The 22,295-nt window shown below is 44.4% G+C and overlaps 1 protein-coding gene and 1 pseudogene across 8 annotated transcripts in view; both read left to right on the top strand.

The window, feature by feature from the left end:
- The window catches only part of LOC119252167 (saoe class I histocompatibility antigen, A alpha chain-like), a 131,391-nt gene that overhangs the window by 35,529 nt on the left and 73,567 nt on the right, over positions 1 to 22,295 (top strand). The gene's annotated exons all lie outside the window — the stretch shown is intronic.
- LOC119251306 (class I histocompatibility antigen, Gogo-C*0203 alpha chain-like) overlaps positions 2,237 to 22,295 on the top strand; it is a 30,763-nt pseudogene continuing 10,704 nt past the window's right edge.

Genomic DNA, 22,295 nt, shown 5'->3' with positions numbered 1-22,295 from the left:
TTCCTAAGAAACTTCTAAAAAAAGCAAAAGAAGGACTTACTATAGTCGTTGTCCTGGATTGCTTGTCAGGCATATTCATGTATAACAAACTCTTTCCCATTGTCAGGCAGGACAAATTTACAGTGTTTAATTTTTAAGCAGGTAATTCTCCGTGCCATGTGCTTATAATATTCTTATACATATACTTTATTGCCCAATGTATTTTCTGAGGTTTTTCTCTTATATGACCAAGAACAAAAAACAAAGGCATGCCTATAGGTTATAGATTAATCTTCAGCCCCACGGTGTGAGGCAAAAGGAGTCTTCAGCCCCATGGTGTGAGGCTCTTTGGAAATCTTCGGCCCCAGGGTGTGAGGCCCTTTTTCTTAGCTGCTTGCCAGTGTCTTATCTGGCTGGAGCAGCAAGGCCCCCTGCAGCAATTTATAATAGCCAAATTATGGAAACAATCCATGTGCATAAAATAGATGGTGGGAACTCTTGTGGCCTGTACATGAAATCTTGAATTTACAATGACATGGGTGGAAATGGGTAAAATTATGCTAAGTGAAATAAATCAGGAGAACCACAAATACCAGATGACAGGACTCATATGTGCAATATACAGAAACTCAGCAAAGGAACAGATAAAATCTAACGTGCCCTTGGAGTCTGGCTGCAGAACTGAGGCACCAGAGGGGGTTGAGGGTGGGGAGCAAAAGGAGTAAGAAGACCCAGAGGACACAGGGGAGGACTGTGGGTGCATTGGAGATGGGCGGGTGAGGGAACCTGCATCTGAAGAGGTGAGTCTCTGACTTTGAGTCATGTGCAGTGTGTAAACGCATGTTACCTCAAAAACTACAGTAATAAAAAACTATTTTAAACTGTCAGTCACTGACCTCAGGACTTTGCCTTTGCCTCCTCACTGTCATGCAGCGTGAGGGTTTCCCACAAGGGCAGAGGCAGGAGGGGCAGGGACTCCTGGGGCTGCTGAGACACCGCTGAGTAGAGACACTGCAGAGAGGGCGGCTCTGAGGGCGGCTCTGAGCTACTGGGATTGGACATAGTGTTTTCTTTTTTACTGTAAAATTCCTATTATTTTTTGTGGCTATAATGATGTGAATTAGAAAATTGCGGGGAAGGAAGAAAATGTTAACCCAAGCAAACAATAAAATCAGGACAAAAGGGCAAAAATCAAACAAAATAAACATTTCACATCATGGCCTCCCCTGCTGTGGAGCTGCAGTGGGGAAGGGTCTCAGGGCTGAGGGGGCTGAGGCCTCAGTGTGGTCACATCCCCTGGAAACATCCAGGTTGAGGGTTGGGTCCTCTTAGTGAGGGCGCTGACTACCTGCCCAGGCAGCCATATGTCATTAAGTTGGATGTAAAAATTCCTCCTGATGTTGCTCTTGTGATGGAGGGAGATGAGGGGAGAGAGGAGGTGATGACAGAGGCTGGGCCCTGAGACTGATGTAGTTAACAAGTTTGTCTTTTCCCCATTTGTTGCAATTCCCCTTATCTAGCCTTAACAGGATTAATAGCTTGTCTTTCCCCATTTATTGCAGCGTCCCCCTCCCCTTGAGAAGAAAAACAAGCTGGCGCCCACCAGTTTCCCTGCAGACCCTTCCTCCTCCCCTTGATGAAAACCATCTGGTGCCCATCCATCTCTGTGCGGACCTGGCACCCACTTGTCTCCGTGCGGACCCCTTCCCTCTTCCCTTCGCGGACCCCTTCCCATCTCCCCCTGTATAAATACCCCTGCCCACGGCCAGAGAGCAGGACGGTGGGCTTTTGGACATGAGTCTGCTGCCCTCTTCATCTGCCCACAAATAAAACCGCTTTCCTTTTCCTCAAACTTGGTTTCCTTTTATTGGCTGAGGGAAACTGAGGCGGGCGTTCGGTAACAAGGCTGCAGAAATGACCAGGTTCTGACCTCTGTGTTCAAAAAGAATAAATATCAATCTTCACATAATGGCCCTTGAAATATCTGAAATCTTTGTGCTCTGAAGGAGGGTAAATGCCACCACTAGACATTGTTTTCAGTCTGTGTTTGATGGAAATGTCCTAACCAGTCATTACCAGAAATAAGAGTCCTCCTGAGCTTTTTGTGTAACTGTATTAATTTTTTAACTCAACTGACATATATTGGGGTGTCCTCCTCCAGGCACTGGGGCGCAGAGTGAACTGTCCCAGGACTGTGTGTCTGTAACTCAGATTCCAGCTGGAGACGGGCCGCGGAAGCACAGAGCGAGGTGCCCCTGACCTGAGAGCCGCTGGGCCTCCTCCCTGAGGAGGTGACAGATGATCTGAGCCCTAGAGGGGAGCAGGAGGTGACAGGGAGGTGAGTCACCCCGAGGAGACAGGGTGAGGGTCCGGGGTGCTGGGCGCGGGCGGGTACAGGGCTGGTCACAGGCAGGAGCTGGAGCTGCAGCAGCGGGTGCTAAGGGGCATGGTGCCGCAGACCAGCTTTCAGCAAAATGTCGGGTCAGAAGTCCTTGAAAGGAAAAGACGGCCTAGGAGCCGCGTAAAGGACTGAGGGGAAGGGGATGAGGTAGTGAGGAGACACTGACACTTGGTGAGGTGCTAGTATCTTCTGCTGAGAGACTCAGCAGGTCTTTATTTATTCATTTTTAGTAATCAGAAAAAAATACATTATCATGTGTAAAGCACAGACAATTAGAGTATTCTATTCCCAGGGACTACTGTCTCCTACAGGTCTCAGCTAGACAGTAGCCATCAAGGTTAATAGATAAAAAACCAAACCTAACCCTAAAACTTATTATTTCAGCTAGACAATTACCTAAGACAGTGGATAGCCGCCAGTGCATCCCTATCAGCTAAAGCCTAAGCATCCAAAGACTATTCTATGCATATGGCCTTCAGCTGGAGACCAGCTGCTGCTCAGCTATCAGAACTTTTTCTACCTAGAAACTTCTTAATACAGTTAACTTCATTTAAAAACTTTCCTAAGAAACTTCTAGAGAAGGCAAAAGAAGGACCACTAGAATTATCGTGCTGGATTGCTTGTCAGGCATGTTCAATAAATTGTCTCCCATTGTCAAGTGGGCCAAATTGTTTAATAACTAATTTCTAAACAGATAATTTTCCGCGCCATCCACCCACAGTCTGCTGACATGTACAATCCACTGCCCAATATACTCTCTAATAAATTTTTCTCTATGACCAAGAACAAAAAGCAAAGGGATGCCAGATCTTCAGCCCCACGGTGTGAGGCCTTTTCTCTTAGCTGCTTGTCAGTATCCTATCTGACTGGGGCCACAGGGCCCCCTGCAGCAGCGTGGGACTCGCCTTGGGCCTGGACTCCAGCCCGTCCCCCCGGCACACGGATGGAACCCGCAGAGGGACTCACCCCCAGAGCCTGTTTCCTCACCTGCGTGTGGTGAGATTAGGGAAGCGGTGAGGGTGGTGAACTGATGCCTGTGAGTCTCAGCTCAGGGCCTGGCACATCGGGGACATTCAGCCCCTGGCTGCTCTCCTGGCTGCAGGGAAAGGGGGTGGGGGAGAAAGTGGAGGTGATGCCAGGCCCTGTGAGCCCTCCCTCCTGGTGTGGGGAGCAGAGAAGGCAGGTGAGGGTCCATGTTGAGGAAAGTCTGGGGCACCGTGGGGAGCAGAGACTGGAGAGGGTGAGAGTGTGCGGGGCAGGGAGGAGGCTCCTGCAGCCTGACCAGGGCAGGTGTGGTCACCTGCTCCCTGACCGTCTCCTCTTCTCTCCATTTATTCACCTTCCTCACCTACCTTGCGGGACAGTCATGATCTCATGGCCACGACGGGATCCTCCTGGCAGAGGTGACCTGCAGCATCTGCCTGGAGACAGGGGCCCGGGGAGCATCTCCTGTGGCCACAGCTTCTGCCAGGCCTGTCATAGCTGAGTCACTCTCAGACCCACTGAGGGGCCACGTGCTGTCCACGCTGCCAGGAGCCATCCAAGAGGGAACAGCAGCCCCAGTGGGTTTGTCCCCTGGGGCAGATTGTCCTCTGGGGTAGAATTGGCCAGTGGTCATTTTCTAGTAGCCACATTAAATGAGGATCCCTGCCAGAGTTCATGGATGCCCACAGGCTGCATACAGTGCCAGAATTGTAAATGGACCATCTGATACAAGCTCTCACAGGTGCCATTCATGGTTTTTCAGACCAGTCATGGCTCTAAATGGACCGATCTGATTGGAGCTCAGCTGGCACCAACCAAACAGCCAACTCACTCTCATCCCACCAAGGGCCCATGTGCTGTCCTTGCTGCCAGGAGCCACCCCACAGGGAACAGCAGCCCCTCTGGGTCCTGGTCAATTTGTGTTCAGGCCCTGGCACTGGAGCCCAGGAGAGAGAAACCAGCACAGGAATGGGGTTTTGTGAGCAGAGCAGGAAAAGGTATTTTTCTACTTTGGAAGACCAGGAGGGTGTGGTTTACAGTGATCCTAACCATAACAGTCACCCAGCGCTGCATAAGGAGAAGGTTCTGGGTCTTATAAGGTGAAGTCTTTTACTGTCATTCTGAATTTGTGACAAATCTTTGGTGACTTGATCCATTATGAATTAATCCATACTATTCTAGAAAGATAAAGTTCTGCATTTTTTCTCTGCATCTGAAGTATTTTTATTTTTTATATTTATTTTCTTATGTCATTGTTAATTTTTGCACAGTATTTGATTTCTCCCCTCAGGTGTAGTTCCCATAGTTCTCCCCACCCTGGCATCTGTGATCTGTCACCACAGTGCGTTGTGCTCCTCCCTCCCCTGTTTGAATCCTATCCCTTCCCTGCTCTGTTGTGTGCATTGGATCTACGTCAGCTTGTAAGGTTTTTTTCCTGACCTTTATTCATTTCTCTAATTCTTCCTATAAGTGAAACGATCTGATGTTTATCTTTTTCCTTCTGACTAGTTTCACTTAGCATAATCCTTCCAGCTCCTTCCATGTTGCTGCAAGTGATGAAAGTTTCTTTTTTGATCTCTGAGTAGTATTCCATTGTGTCTATACCACATCTTCCTGACCTACTCATTTGTGCAGATCAAAACCACAATGAGACACCAACACACACCTGTGAGAAGGGCCTATATTAAAAACAAACAAGCAGAAGCAACACATGCTGGTGAGGATGCTGTGGGGATGGAGCCTCTTCCACTACCAGTCAGTTCTAGAAATGATCCCAGGCCTTCCCTCTTGCCCATCCTATTTCCTCAGCTTGTCAGGGAGGAGCATCTGTTCATCAGAGGCTGCTCACAGGTGCTAGCAGGAGAGTCTCTCAGCTTGGGGACCCTCTGACCCTGGGGGAGGGTGTGTAGAGGCCACCAAATTACTGACCTTTCTTTCCCTCAGGTGGAAGAGAGTGCAGTTTCCAGTCCCATAGCTGAATCCTCAAGATGCTCACATGACTTACCACCCTTCATGGTACTCGTGAGAAAACTGACTAGAGAAATTAAAACACTCATAATGTGATAAAGTGGCACTATTGAGAGCAGAGGCAGGATTCAAACTCAGTTTTCCTTCATTTGAGATCATGTTCTTCGCTGCATCATGTTCGACAGCTTTTCACAGTGATCTGACAAAAACAAAATCTGTTTGAGTTTATGAGCCTACTGAAAAAAAAATTACCTTAATAAGTTCACCAAATGGCAGAGTCACTCTAGGCAAGTTTCTACCCCTTTGCCCTCTTTTAAGAAATGGACCAACCCTCCATTTCTTCTTCCAGAGATCACGTCCTTTGACTGGGGGCAACACCAGGAACATCCAGGAGCAGTTTCAGCAGTAGGAACAAGCACCAGGACCCCGAGGTGAAGCCCCTGGTGAGCTAAAGAGCGTTGAGTCACACCCAGGACATAACCTGAGGTGGTGTGTCTCCTCCCCCTGAGTGATGGACCCTCTGAGCTGGTCAGCACTTCCTTCCCCACTCTGTGGAAGGTTCTGGTGCTGAGATCCCCACAGGCCCAGGAGAGAGGAGCCTCTTGAGACCCGAGTGTCCCTGAGGGTCATTCTCAGTCTACAGGGAGATAACCTGTAGGTCTTGAGAAAAAGCCATCATGACTACCTGTGTGAATTTTAATTATACATAAAAAAACTTTTGTAAGATTAGAGAATGTGGGCCTCCCCTGGTGGAGCAGTGGTTGAGCGCTGGGCTGCAAAGCTGCCTGCAGCCTCTGTACTGCCGGTTCGATCCCCAGCCACATTGCGCGACAGACCTCTCCTGTCTCGCCTGCTGCTCCCCTCAGCAGTGTATTTCGTCAGTCTGTTCTGTTCCCCGCTCTGGCTCTGGTGAATTCTCTCACTCTCTTGCGCTTCTGACTGTACCCAGTGCGTGTATAAATAAATAAATAAATAAATAAATAAATAAATAAATAAATCTTTAATAAAAAAGAAAAGAAAAAAAGATTAGAGAATGTAAGTTTGCCATATCACTGATCTCTGTCTCTGCTTGAAATCTTCTCCAGTATGCTCCAACCATAAGATGTGGAATTCCTTCCTAGTAAAAGAACAAAGAAATACTTGACAATAACCAGGTCTAGGCCATTTTCTAAGTATAAGTGAGATCAAGGTCAAACTAGGAGAATCAATAAGAGAAAACTTAAAGGAGAAAATTCGAGTTTTATGGGGATTATAAATCTAGTGAACAAAGTACTTCTCCATGTGCCCAAGGAAGTGTGTTGTCATTTACTGGACACCTGTGATGCCAAAAACTGGCCTCTGTTAACCTCAACCAACAAATGGTAACAGAGGTTGAGGAGAAGGAAAAGTAGATTAATTTGTCTATAAACTGAGGAGGGCAGCAGACTCATGTCTGAAATACCACTGTCCTGCTCTTTGGCAGAGGGCAGGGGTATTTATGCAAAGTAGTAAAAAATAGGGGGAGTTGGGCCAGGCACGACCCCTGAGGCAGCAGACTTGTAGAGGAAGAAAGATGACCACGATTAGTCATCTGGAGCTCTCCCTGTGCTGATGCAAGGAAAAAGCTGATGGACTAACAATCCCACCAGAAGGCTGGGGGATACGGGCAGGTGGATGTTATGGTTATGGGCCCCTGGGGTGGATGGCATTATGTGTACATCCCAGGAGATGAAAATCAAAGCATGGACAGAGGGCCTTGGTGGCCCAAAGCAGCCTTGTGTGAGGTTCTCTGCAGCCAGGCAGAGGAGATGGATCCAAAAGCCAACTCAGACAAGGCAAAAGCTGGTGCTAAGGTTGGGAAGTCCTGAACGGTTGTTAAATAGCTGAAAGGACACTAAAATCACCTGTGGGTAATACCCTGTTCCTTTTGAATAAGGGGAAGGAGCTGATGAACCATCCTTGTGGTATGGGTGATGAATGTGGCTTGTGGTGGAGCCCACAGTCAAAGAACTGTGGCCCCGAGAGAGGCCGCATGTGGAGCTTGTATCCATGGATCCCCAACCCATGTGCATGTGCAAAGGGTTGGCCTGAGTGCAGGGTCTGCATGTCACACTGGTGGCTATGAAGGCGGAGTGTTGGAGGGTGTAATTCAACCACCCCATACCGGATAGGTTCATCACCAGTTCAAGCAGACCTGTTGGTGTCTTCATGTTCTCCGCTGTTCTCTGCTGCACTCCTCCACATGCTGCCGCTGTCCACCACACCGCTCCATACTCCATACTCCACACTGCTCCATACTCCACACCACACCACTCCACACCACACCACACCATCCTCTGCTGCCCTGGCCTTAAATGCCCAGTCTCTTGACCCAGGTGTATCCCATCTATGCAGGTCCACACCCCACTCCAGGTGCCTGCCATCAGGCATGCATTCAGGACCACAGGGATCCATCATCAATCTAATGGTGGGAGGGCAAAAAAGTCTGATACTTTTTTACCTTACCGTATAATCCACCCCCTCAGGGTTTTCTGCCAGACTGTCTATAGACAAGTTATATACATGTTTCTCTTAGCAATATGACCACTGCAGCCATGGCTCACGAAAGTAAATAGAAATACAACGGAATATAGCAACAAAATACAACAGAATACAAGTAAGTCCAGGCAGGGCACCAACCTAGTGGCAAAAGACTAGATTATTGGCACCAGCATATGATCCACCATGTCTGCTGCAAAGGCACTGATCATGCGAGGGGGGAACTACTCATGGCATCTGCTGTCACAAGCCAGGAGCCGTCAGCCTTCCTGGCCTTCTCCGGTTGTGGTCTCAGCCACAAGCCACACACAGCATCCACCCCCAGGATGCACTCACTCTTGGATTGGCGATTCTGTACTCTTTGGGGGTAATTGACCAATTCTCAGGATTTTTCTGTCTGCTGTCATTCCAACACTGGCTTTCATAGCCACCAATGAGACACACAGACCCCCTGTATTCAGGTGTCGGGGCAGGAAGGACCACTGAGCAGGTTTTCTGATCCAGCAGATCGGGTAAAGGAGGAGTCAGAGTCCTCAGTGGCTTTTGCAGGTCTTTTATTTAGATTTACCAGGCATATGGCAGGCAGGGGTGCTGGGGGGCCGGGAGACTGGCAGTTCCCCCAGCCCCCAGCAAATCCTCACTCTATCTGGGCTCTCCGGCGTTTTCTCTACTTCTCTTCTTCTCTCGGCTTCCATTCGTTCTTGGCTTCTCAGCCTCTACTCCTCTCAGCTTCTGCTGACGCTGCCCTTAAAAGTCCAGTCTTAGCCCAGGTGAATCCCATCTACATATGCCCACACCCTACTCCAGGTGCCCGCCATCAGGCATGCATTCAGGAGTGCAGGGTTCTGTCATCTTTCCTAATGGCAGGAGGGCAGAAAAACCTGATACTTTTTACCTTACCCTACATTAGGCCAACACATTGCACATGCACATGGGTCGGGGATCCGTGGACACAAGCTCCACATGCGGCCTCTCTTGGGTCCCCTCTTTGGCTGTGGGCTTCACCACAAGCCACATTCCCCACCCATCCTCCAAGGACAGATTCCTCAGTTCCTCATCCTCCCTCGACAATGAACAGGGCATCACCCACAGGTGATTTTAAGAGACTCACTTGTCTTCAACAAACTTAGGCCGCTTAACAGCAGTTCAGGGCTTCCCAATCTCAGCACCAGCTTGTGCCTTTCTAATTCGGCTTTTCCTCTGCCTAGCTGCAGAGAACTTGGCAAGGGCTTCCTCCCTCAGCCAACTGTGAGCTCTTCTACCAAGGCCCACTGGCCATGCCTTTTCATCTCCTGGGGCTTACAAATGATACCATCCTCCCCCAGGGTCCCAAAAACATAATATTAACCTGTCAATGTTCCTCCACCTTCTGGAGGGATTGTCAGTCCAAGTCCATTGGCCTCTCTCTGCATCAGCACTGGCAAGGTCCAAATCGTGGTCCTTTCTTCCCTGACAATTCTGCTGCCTCGGGGTCATTGGCTGGTCCTCGCAGGCCATCGCCTCCTCCATGGTAAGGTCTCGTCTCACAGTTCCTGGACCTTGTCCACCTTCTGTGCTGCCAGGACTCCTCCAGCCTTGTCACAGTCTCAGTCTGCTATTCCTCAGTCCCTCCTGAGATTTTCAGAGGGCTCCACACCCATCTGCTTCAGATTATCCTACCAACTACACCAAATGTAGTTTGACAAATTCATAGCAGGTAGGTTCATCATCAGTTCAAGCAGACCTGTTGGTGTTTTCATGTTCTCTGCTGTTCACCATGGCGCTCCTCCACATGCTGCCACACTCAGCCACACGCCGTTGCACTCCACCATACTGCTCCATGCTCCACACACACCACTCCACACCACACCATCCTCTGCCATCCTGGACTTACATGCCCAGTCTCTTGGCTAGGTGTATTCCATCTATGCATGCCCACGCCCTGCTCCAGGTGTCTGCCATCAGGCATGCATTCAGGACTGCAGGGATCCATCATCAATCCTAATGGTGGGAGTACAGCAAAGTTTGATACTTTTTTACCTTACTCTGTAGAGTGACAGCAGTGAGTACCCCTGGGGTTTGTGGTTACCCACAAAAGAATATAAATTTTGTCACCAGTCTCATAACCAATGCATCTTGGGGGTGGGTGTGTTGTGTGGGCTTGTGGCTGAGATCACAGCAGAAGGCCATGAAGCCTGATGGCTCCTGGAGTGTGACGGCAGATGCCATGAGTGAAGAGTGGTCCCCCCTCGCATAAGCAGTGCCTTTGGCAGAATTGGTGGATCATCTGCTGCGACAATAATCTTGTCTTTTTACCCCAGGTTGGCACCCTCCCTGGCCTTAGTTGCATTCTCTTGTATTTTGTTGCATTGCTATATTCAGTTGTATTGTTTACTTTTGTGGTTCATGGCTATATTCTGTTGTATCATTTACTTTTGTGGGTCATTCCTGCAGTGTTCATATTTACTAAGGAAAACTATTGTGTGGATTGTTCTGTGAAAAACCCTGAGGGGGTGGATTGTAGGGTGTATGGAAGTGATCAGGTTTTTTCCACCCTCCCTGCCATTAGCATCCATGATTGACATATGTGGGCTTACACACATGCCTGATGGCAGCACCTGGAGTGTGGTATGGGCGTGCATGAGTGCCTGAGCCGAGACTGAGCATATAAGGGTGGCATCACAGAGGGCCATGCAGTAGAGAACAGCAGAGAGACCACAAGAAAACGCCAGAGAGCCCAGAAAGAGTAAAGATTCATCCTAGGCTGGGATGCCTGCCGGCCTCCTGACCCCGGGCTCCACTGCCTGCCCCACACCTGGTCACCTCACTACATATTGTGTAGAAAGATCAGTAAATGCCTGAGAGAGCCAGCGAGGGCTCCAGATTCCTCTCTACCCCTCTGCCCAAATCATAGAAAAACTGTTCTGTGCCTTCCTGGCGCTACAGTATTCATTAGGATCCTGACCCATGTGATTATTCAGTCACTTCTGAAAATGCCTGTACTCCTCAGAGGGATCCCTATTCAAGAGGCCCAGAATCTATGAGTAATGGGGGTTCTCACTGTCAGAGCCCAGCTGTATCTGGCAGATTGATGAGACGCCTGTGATTTCACGGTTTGGGGAGGATGAGACAAATGCAGAGACTGTTTCAGATTTGAGCTAACCACTTCCATGGCTCCGTTCAAATTGGACTGTATTTCTGGTGACTTAGACAATGCAGGAGCATCCTCAGTCAGTAGGTGCTGCCTCCAAACTACAGTGAGGCCAGAGGGACCGTCCTCCGTTGTCGTATTGGTTGTGCATGGTCAGTGGTTCTTGAGGGGGTTCTGTGCTTCCCAGTCCCTGGTCTAGTCTCATGTCAGTTTGAGAACCTGAGAAGGGAACCTGGTGCCTGGGTGCACATTAGTCTCATACGATCAAATCATGGGCTGTGAACTTCTCCCCCAAATCCTCTGTCAGGTGGGACTGCTGATGGCAGGATGGAGAGGTGCAGCAAGTGGGGGAATGTAAACTGGTGCAGCCACTATGGAGAGCTGTGTGGAGTTTTCTCCACACACTAAAAATGGATCTGCCATATGATCCAGCAATTCCACTCTTAGAAATTTACCCTAATACCTAGGACACACTAATTTGAAAGGAAACCTGCACTCCTATGTTTATTGCAGTACTATTTACAATAGTCAAGATATGGAAACAATCCAAATGCCCCAAGCAGAGAAATGGATCAAAAAGGTGTGGTATATATACACAATGGAATATTACTCAGCCATCTAAAATGACAAACTCATGTCATTTGAGGCAAAATGGATGACACTGGAAGGGATTATGCTAGGCAAAATAAGTGAAAAGGACAAAGATAAATATAGTATGGCTTCACTTATATGTGGCATACAGAGAAACTGAACAAAACGTCAAGAAAAAGACAAAAGTTGGAAGCTGACTATAGATCAGAGTCATACAGCAGGGGAGGGCAGGAAGGGGGTTCAAAACAGGGGAAGGAAGAGCACACAGGTGAGTGTTCCCAGGTGCTGGGATGGTGGGAGAGCTATGGGGAATACACCTGAGGGGAGAAGCTGCACAAAAATGAACAACAAAATATTGAAATAAATTTAAAAAATTTATATGTGAAAGGATAAAACAATAGTTTGAGCAAGTCTTTGGCAGAAGATAATTACATAATTGAACAAACGTATAAAAATAAATATTTGAAGTAACCAGAAAAATAAACCAAGGCAGCAGGAATATGGGAAGAAATTTCATCTTGAAGAACTTCTGTAATGAGTGGAAACTACATGGGCAGCCTTCTCACCCCAGGGTGCTCTCCTCCCCCGCAGACCCTGCAGCCCAGTGTCTCAGGGGCAGAGCGGAGAGCCAGACATTTCAGGGGAAATATAAACCTGAGAGAGCAGCAGAAGGGTTGCAACCAAATCTGAATATAAACTGTGCCCAGGTGTGGGGCGCTCAAGAAAACTGCTAGAGAAGCCAAAATAACCTAGAGGTACTTTTGCCTTGAAAGACACAGACTGATCCTGGTGAAATCGGTGAGTCTCCTCCTTTTTCTGATGACTTGTCCATTCCACGTAAAGCTCAGGCTGTCCAACGCAAAAAATCTTACTGGACTGAGATATTGAGAGTGGGACATTGTGGCTGGACAGACATTTGGAAATTTGGGGTAAAAGCCAGGAGCTAGGCAACCACTGAGGGGTGATGGAGAAAATTGGAGTAGAAACTGCCCAAACCTTGGCTGACCTTTCAATCTCACAGATGCAGGTTAAATTATTCAAAGTCAGGATAAAGGCGCAGCATGTGGACGTTGGAGGAGAGAGCACAGCAGCTGTGCACACTGCAGGCTTCCCTGGGGTCCAGGCAATGGTCCGTGGGGGGAGGGAAAGGTACCCCCAGGAAAGGAATATAGATTCCAGATGTGCTAAATCTTATATCTTTCATGTATTTGGAATTCAACCTGATTTCTCTGTGGGGCTCACTGAAGTCAAGCCTCCCCACTCTCACCAGGTGTCAGCAATATTTGCTTCCTTTGACAGAGGAAAGTAAATATTTAGTGGCCAGTGGTGTTTTCCAAATGTCCACAAATGCTTTCATTCTCAAGCGGTCCAGACCAACTCCCCTCCCATGAGGGTGGCTGGACAACTGGCTCATGAATGGAACAAACTTCAGGCTCAAAAGGTGCCATGGTGTCTTCCCCCGGTCACTCTCTGGGCCAGTCACCTGCCACGCTCTATGGTGTGGACACTCACGGAGATAACCTCACCACAGTGAAATGAGGCTGTTCCCCAAAAGTCATGCGAATGAGCTTTGCACCTTCCACATAGAGCCTTTCCATTCTGGCCGAGACGCTGACTGCAGCCTGTGAGACCCGGGGCTGGAGCCACCAAGTGAGGCCACTCCTGACTCCTCACCCACAGAAACTTGTGAGATACCAAACCACAGCTGTTTTCAGCTGCCTGGCTTTGGAGAAGTTTGTGGCAAACACTGAGGTGACTAATGCACAGGGAGCAACAATGTGATTAATGGTGGTTTCTTACAGAAACACTCATCTATATTTGGGCATTTGGGTTGTTTCCAAATCTTACCTATTGTAAATAATGCTACAATAAACATAGGGGTACAGGTGTTCTTGTTATAGGACAGGGAGAGGGGCAGCCCAAACCCCGCAAACCTGCCTATTCTACATAGGGTTCTGCCATCCGCCGCCTCCATCCTGGTTCCTTCCTTCCTCAGTCTCCTCTGCAGCTTCTTCTCTTCCTGCTCCGCTCCACCCCCCATTTTGGGTAGGGCAGGGAACCTGGAACCTCCCCCTTTCCTGGGGACCACCCTGTTACATTCTCACCAAATGAAGAAGCACCAACATATATAAGACAATTATTATCAGCTCTGAAAACAAACATTAGAGAAACACATATATAATAGAAGACTTCAACACCCCACTCTCACCAATGGACAGATCAACGATATAAAAATGAACAAGGGCATTAGAGCACTAAATAAAGACCTAGATATATTGGGTTTAAGAGACATCTATAGGACACTGTACCCAAAAAACTTTGAGTACACATTTTTCTCAAGTGCGCTTGGATCATTCTCCAGAATTGATTACATATTGGGCCACAAGATAAACATCAACAGATACATTACACTTAAAATAATTGCAACTATCTGGTCTTCCTGGTGGCGCAACTATCTGGTCTTCCTGGTTAAAATGCAACCTATGAAGCTATCCACAGATACTGCAGCAGGAGTTTGATCCCCAGCCAGGGAGCAACCTACATGGTGCAGCAGACCTCTCCTGACTTGCCCATTGCTCCCCTCAGCAGTGTATTTCAGTCAGTCTGCCTGTTCCACTCCTCACTTTGTCTTTGGTGAATCCTCACCCCCCCCAAAACCTCTGGCCTGTACCCCAGTTCTTCTATGCATAAATAAATAAATCTTTAAAAAAATAGAATTCTAAAAAAAAATTTAAAAAATCATTCCAACCATCTTCTCTGATCATAAAGGCATCAAACTAGAAATAAACCATGAAAAGAAAGGATGAACCTCCCACTTTGTGGAGATTGACCCCACACTACAGGGAGAACATTGGATTAAAGAGGAGATCATTCAGTGGCTGGCCAGGGAGCAATCCACATGGCACAGCAGACCTCTCCTGCCTCGCCCACTTCTCCCCTCAGCAGTGTGTTTCTGTCGATCTGCCTGTTCTGCTCCCCACTCTGTCTCTGGTGAATACTCTCACTGCCTGTACCCCAGTTCTTGTATACATAAATAAATCTTTAAAAAAAAAGTCTTATGTATTTAGAATAATCTCATTAGTTTATATTCATGTTGAAAAGGTATAACAATCCTATGAGAATACTTATTATGAGGTATCAATAGACCCAAATTGTCTCAAGTTTTTTTTTTTTCACAATGAAAAACAATTTTATTAGGTATCTTAAGAGCCCTCTTAAGACAAAAACTTTACTATTTCAGAATAAAATTTATAGAACAAACTTAAAGATCTTTACAAAACACTTAATTACTCAGAGTGACAAGGACTTTTAAGAGTAGATCTATTGCTTTGACAAGGCTCAGCAATGCTGACATGATAAGGGTTTCTTTCAGGTGACCGAGGGTAGAAGAGCACCAAGATTTTTACATTACCTAAACAGTCTTTAATTTGTTATAAGAAACTAGTGAAAGCAGTTTTAGAATACCTTAATTTTTATATAAAAAAAGGACTAAAGCTTGGTGTTACATGGGTGCACTACTGATACCCAAGTTAACAAAACCTTCCATAGTAATTCACCTGAGCACACAAAATTTTTGACCAAAATCTCTCTCTCAGGCCTTCAACATTTTCCTCTGCTTTCTTTCTTTTTAATACCATTTCATTAACCCATCCTATGTTAAATTATCTTAAGGACCTTCAGATTATCCATCTTCCATACATTTTTTTCCAAAGCCACACACATCTTAATTTACTTGCATTTAGAGTTACTACATCCTAGTTTTGAACCACTACATTGTAAGACATTGTAATAGCTGTTATACTATCGTCTCTTTAGACTAGACAACTTATACAAACACATCTTTTAAATTTTTTTAGATGACATTAAACTTTAGTTCCCTTACAATAAGGAGCAAAAAGTAGATTTGAAATTTGTTTGTTACAATAGGGAAAGTAATTTTAGATATTTAACAAGTTATAATTAGTTCTTTGGCGGAGAGTGAAATGGACAGATTTAAGATTGAGTTACCAGTTTTAGTTTTAGTGGTTTTTTTTTTTTTAGGACTGGAATTCCAAATTGCAGGGCTGTTAATGGAACAATTACACATACCACAGTTTTTCCAGGCTGGCAAATAATCAAACATGCATTACTGGGATGGTAAAAGCAAGAAAAATCAGAGATTTAATGTGATTCAGTACAAGTGACTAGTTTATTCACTTTGCTTAGATGTCATCTGGATTTTGGCTAGGACCAAGAGGAAGAAAGTTAAGACACTTTCTTTGAGGAAAACCAAAAGTTCCTTCCAAAGAGATAAGCCAATTTGTGTTCCTGGAAGAGAATTTGGTTGAGAAATGTCTAGGTATAGACATTGAAAAGCAAACCAGATTTATTCCTTTTTTTATCTGAATACCATGAACTTTGTTTAGTAAACAAGATTTAGACAAAGTATAAATACTCAACATTATAACTTTTTTTCAATATTTATTTATGCGTACAAGAACTGGGGTACAGGCTGGGGGGGGGTGAGAGAATTCAGAGACAGAGTGGATAACAGAACAGGCAGATTGACTGATACATGCTGCTGAGGGGAGCAGAGCAATGGGGAGCAAAGGCCCAGTCAGGAGAGGTCTGCTGTGCCATGTGGGTAGCTCCCCGGCTGGGATTGAACTGCAGTGGCTGTGGACAGCTTTATAGGTTGTGTTGCAACCCCTTCAGCCACCAGGGAGGCCCCACAACATTATAACTTTAAGGCATGTTTTGAATCATTAGATTTTCGACTAGTATACCAAAAATCTTAGATCACAATCTCAAAACATGTTTTTGTCATAATTTATATAGGTGCCAGTTTATAATTAACCCTCTGGAGATAAAACAAGAGGGGATCTCTTGATTTGTACGTAAAATTTTGGCCATGTGTACCAATTTGAAGAGATAGTCATTTTACCAATATTTGTGAAGACACTGATAAGCCCGTTATTGACTTAATTTTAGTTATTTAGCAACTCCCTTAAATGAAACACTTTAAATTTGCATTTTTAAGAGTGGCTTTTTTGCTTTACAGAAGCTGTAAACAGAATTCACATTATTTCTTTAAGGTCAGAAAGAAAAATTCTTTTTAAATCTCAGGAGAGGCTTAGAACACCTTAAACAATCTAATTTTGAAATAACTTAGGTTTTATTTTGATACACCCATTTTGCTATGCTTTTGATACACATTTTGATAAACCAAGGATTCCAATGAGATAGAAGTTAAAATCCTTACATAGGAAAAGTACCCAATTTTAACCATTACATCAGACTAGAAGTGAAGACAACAATTTTAAATATAAGCAGAAAAAAAAAAAACTGGGATTGTTTAAGCTTCTGTTTTTGTCCAAACCAGGCAGGGAACCAGTTTCCTTAAGACAAAAGAACATCTTTTTACAAACCTTGGGGACAAAAGAGGCAATAGATTAACCAATAAAGTATCCTACATAGGGCCTCCCTGGTGGCACAAGGGGTTAAGAAGCAACCTATGAAGTTATCCCCAGCCAGTGCAGCCTGAGTTCCATCCCCGGCCAGGGAGCAACCCACTTGGCAGGCAGACCTCTCCTGACTCGCCCGCTGCTCCTCTCAGCAGTGTACTTCAGTCAGTCTGCCTGTTCTGTTCCTGTCTCTGGTGAATCCTCTCACCGCCCACCCCCCAGCACCTCTGGCCTGTACCCCAGTTCTTGTATACATAAATAAATAAATCTTTTATAAAAAAAAAAAAAGTATCCTACATATCCTGTTAGGAAGACCAAAGTAATTTGACAGTTTTGTTTTTTTTTTTAACAGACTAAACAGATCTCAAAAGTGGAAGGCATGGCAGAATAGAAATTTCTACCTATGAAACAGGCCAGAAAATCAGGATGAACAGGAGAAACCTAGTCCCCCAAGGCTGGATGGTGGGGAACATACCAATGATCTCAGCACCAGAGCAAATATCCTGGCAGCTGCTAGCCGAGAACAATGGGGCGCCCCACATGTGTCAGCTAGGGTGGTGTTACCCACTTTATTTTCCAGCGTTTTTATCTTTTGTTTCATCCCAAGCGAAGGTGTAGAGAGTGCTGTTATAGCTGACGGTAGTTATGCCTTTGGGGTTAATATGTAAAGATGTCAGGCTGAATTAAGGTCTTTTAAGAGAGAACCCAGAGTAGAGTGCACGGGAATGGAGGGAGCAGACCCCAGCATGTATGAGTGCCTGAGAGCTTGAACCTGTCCAGACAGATTACAGTGGGAGCAGCGGGGTGGGGAGTAGCCACGGGCATACTCCCCAGGGGATTAGTCCTATTTTTGTGGGCATCCCCACATTGAGAAGGAACTCCTAGGTCTGAGTGTCCCCAGGCCTCGACTTCCTATCTGTCCCTGCCACTCTCTCTTTGGGTGAAAAGGGAGGCTGTCTCGGGCTCTTTTTTTGTTTAGAAATATTTTTAAAAAGACAGCTTGTACTTGGCCCACGTATGCCTGATATTAATACCAGTTAACAAGGAAACCTTTTGGCATTTAATAAGATGATTTGCAATGGACCACAGGCCCATCTGACACTGTAGGATCTAAAATAGCTGCCTGGAGTTGTCTTAGCCCCTCAGGAGTCTTAAAGTTAAGGCAGATATAAAAAGAATGTTTAACTAAGGGGAGGAAATCTGGTCTCCAGAGCAAGGGAAGGAGACTGTCAAGAGGACCTGTGATGTAGGAAGGCACCTAAAAGACAAGGAGTCAGAGAGGGTGAGCTCTACCTGAGCAAGAAAAAGGCTGGATAACAGAATAAGAAATATTCCAGATATTATTTCAGGTTTCACTTTGCAAATAACCTTGGAGAAACTACCACCTGTATAGTTTTATTTTTAAAATAATAAATTTTATTTTGATATTCCCATACAATTGCAACCCCCCCATCCCTCCCTCCCGCCCCCCACCCCCAAAAAGTGTCTCTGGTTCATAGTTTTTTGTTGATTTTGATTTTCACTTTCTTATAGTTATTCATTTTCCTGGTCCCTTATTTAAGTTTTCTAGATTCCTGCTATGAGTGAGACCATCCGGTATTTTTCTTTTTCTTTCTGGCTTATTTCACTGAGCATGATCCCTTCCAGCGCCATCCACGTTGCTGCAAATTGCATGTGTTTATCTTTTTTGAATGCTGAGTAATAGTCCATGGTATATATGTACCACATCTTCTTGATCCAGTCATCTCTTTTTGTGCATTTGGGCTGTTTCCAAAGCTTAGCTATTGTAAACAGTGCTGCTATAAACATAGGGGTGCAGGTGCTCTTTGGAATTGATGTTTCTGTGTCCTCTGGGTAAATACCTAGGAGTGGAATTGCTGGATCATATGGAAGCTCTGTATTTAGAAGGTCCAGAAATCTCCACACAGCTCTCCATAGTGGTTGGACCAGTTTGCACTCCCACCAACAGTGCAGAAGAGTTCCTTTTTCTCCACACCCTCGCCAACATTTGTTGTTGCTAGTTTTTTTAATATGTGCCATTCTCACTGGTGTAAGATGGTATCTCATGGTAGTTTTGATTTGCATTTCCCTGATTACAAGTGATGTTGAACATTTTTTCATATGCCTGTTGGCCATTTGCATTTCCTCTTCAGAGAAGTTTCTTTTTAGCTCTTCTGCCCGTTGTTGATTGGATTATTTTCTTTGTTGTTGTTGAGTCTCATCAGCTCTTTGCAGATTTTTGTGATCAGTCCTTTATCATTAGTGTTGTGTGCAAAAATGTTCTCCCAGTTGGTGGGGTTTCTCTTTGTTTTTGTTATTGTCTCTTTTGCTGTGCAGAAGCTCTATAATTTGATGTAGTCCCAGCTGTTTATCTTTGCCTTCACTATCACTGCTTTGGGTGATGTGTCTGTGAAGATGTCTTTGATGTGCATATCACATAGTGTTTCGCCTATATTTCCTTGTATGTATTTTATGGTTTCAGGTCTTATGTCTAGTTCTTTAATCCATTTTGAGTTGATTTTTGTGTATGGTGTGAGGTAGTGGTCTTCATTCTTTTGCATGTAGTGACCCAGTTTTCCCAGCACCATGTATTGAACAAGCTTTCTTTGCTCCAATGCATAGTCTTTGCTCCTTTGTCAAAGATTAGTTGATCATAAATCTGTGGGTTTATTCCTGGATTTTCTATTCGATTCCATTGGTCTGTATGTCTGTTCTTGTTCCAATACCATGCAGTTTTGATGATTATGGCTTTGTAGTATAGTTTGAAGTCTGGGAGTGTGATGCCTCCATTCCCTTCTTTTTTTTTTCAGGAGAGCTTTAGCTATTCGGGGTTTTTTGTGATTCCATATGAATTTCATCAATAATTGTTCTATTTCTTTGAAGAATGACATTGAAATTTTGATTGGAATAACATTGAATCTGTATATTGCTTTTGGTAGGATGGCCATTTTAATAATGTTTATTTTTCCAATCCATGAGCAGGGGATGTCTTTCCATTTCTTTGTGACTTCTTCTATTTCTTTTAACAGTTTTTTATAGTTTTCTTTGTATAGGTCCTTTACCTCTTTTGTTAGATTTATTCCCAAATATTTGATTTTTTTTGTTTCAATAATAAAATGGATGTTTTTTCTTATTTCCTTTTCTTCAGATTTATTGTTTGTGTATAGGAAGGCTACTGACTTTTGCATGTTGATTTTGTATCCTGCCACTTTACTGAACTGATTGATGAGTTGAATTAGTTTCTCTGTGGAGTTTTTGGAGTTCTCTATCTATATTATCATATCATCTGCAAATAGTGATAGTTTGACTTCCTCTTTTCCTATTTGGATTCCTTGTATATCTTTCTCTTGTCTGATTGCTCTGGCTAGGACTTCCAGTATTATATTGAAAAGCAGTGGTGAGAGTGGACATCCTTGTCTTGTTCCAGATCTTAATGGAATTGCTTTCAGCTTTTCACCATTGAGAATGATACTGGCTGTTGGCTTGCCATAGATGGCCTTTATGATGTTGAGGTAAGTTCCTTGTATCCCAAGGATTCAAGGGCTTTTATCATGAATGGGTGTTGCACTTTGTCGAAAGATTTCTCAGTATCTATTGATATTATCATATGGTTTTTGTATTTCTTTTTGTTGATGTGTTGGATAACGTTGATTGATTTTCGGATGTTAAACCATCCTTGTGTCCCTGGAATGAATCCTACTTGGTTGTGGTGAATTATCTTATGGATACATTGTTGGATTCTGATAGCTAAAATTTTATTGAGGATTTTTGCATCAGTGTTCATTAGGGAGATTGGCCTGTAGTTTTCCATTTTTGTGTTGTCCTTGTTAGGTTTTGGTATTAGTGTAATGTTGGCTTCATAGAACGTGTTTGGTATTGTCCCTTCCTTCTCAATTCTTTGGAAGAGTTTGTGAAGGATAGGCACTAATTCATCTCTGAATGTTTGGTAGAATTCATTTGTAAATCCATCAGGTCCTGGGCTTTTGTTTTTGGGGAGGTTTTTGATTACCATTTCAATTTTGCTGCTTGTAATTGGTCTGTTTAGGTGTTCTATTTCTTCTTTATCTAGCTTTGGGTGATTGTAGAGTTGTAGGAATTTGTACATCTCCTCTAGATTGTTGAATTTGTTTCCATATAACTGTTCATAGTAGTTACTGATTATTCTTTTGATTTCTGCTGTATCCGTTGTGATTTCTCCTCTTTCATTGATGATCCTGTTTATTTGTGCTTTCTCCCTTTTTTCCTTTGTGAGCCTGGCTAGGGGTTTGTCTATTTTATTGATTTTTTTCAAAGAACCAGCTCTTGGTTTCATTCATCTTTTGGATTGTTTTTTTAGTTTCAATTTCATTTATTTCTGCTTTGTTTTTATTATTTCTTTTCTTCTACTGGTTTTGGGGTTTTTTTGTTGTTCTTTTTCTACATCTTTGAGCTTCGAGATTAGGTTGTTTCTTTGAGTTCTTTCTTGTTTCTTGATGTGAGCTTCTATTGCTATATATTTTCCTCTTATTACTGCTTTTGCTGCATCCCATACATTTAGGATATTGGTGTCCTCCTTGTCATTCAATTCAAAGAATTTTTTAATTTCCTCTTTGATCTCCTCATTAGTCCAGTGGTCTTCCAGTAGTGTGGTTTTTAGTCTACATGAGGTAGGAAAGTTCCTTGCCTTCTTTTTATGGTTTATTTCTAGTTTGATGCCTTCATGGTCAGAAAAGATGGTTGGTATGATTTCAATCTTGGTGTATCTGTTGATGTTTGTCTTGTGCCCCAGTATGTGATCGATCCTGGAGAATGATCCGTGTGCGCTTGAGAAAAATGTGTACTCCGTTTTTTGGGGGTTTAGTGTTCTATAGATGTCTGTTAAGCCCAAATGCTCTAGGTCCTTATTTAGAGCTTTAGTTTCTTTACTTATTTTTTGTCTTGTTGATCTATCCATTGTTGATAGTGGTGTGTTGAAGTCTCCCACTACGTATGTGTTTTCTCTGATGTCTGTATTCAGAGAGGACAACAGTTGTCTGATATATTTTGGTGCTCCTTCGTTTGGTGAGTATATGTTAATGAGTGTTATTTCTTCTTGAAGTATTGTCCCCTTGATCATAATGTAGTGACCATTGGGGTCTCTTTTTATTTTTTTGAGTTTGAAATCTGTTTTATCTGATATAAGTATAGCTGTACCTGCTTTCTTTTTTTGGTCCATTTGCTTGTAGGATTATTTTCCGCCCTTTAACTTTGAGTCTATTTTTATCTTTTGTAGCTAAATGTGTTTCCTGGAGACAGCAAAAGG

The sequence above is a fragment of the Talpa occidentalis genome, unplaced genomic scaffold (genome assembly GCF_014898055.3).
Source record: "Talpa occidentalis isolate TD23 unplaced genomic scaffold, MPIMG_talOcc4v2.1 talOcc4.2, whole genome shotgun sequence".
Classification (NCBI taxonomy): Eukaryota; Metazoa; Chordata; class Mammalia; order Eulipotyphla; family Talpidae; genus Talpa; species Talpa occidentalis.
This window is presented reverse-complemented; position numbering and strand designations above follow the sequence as displayed.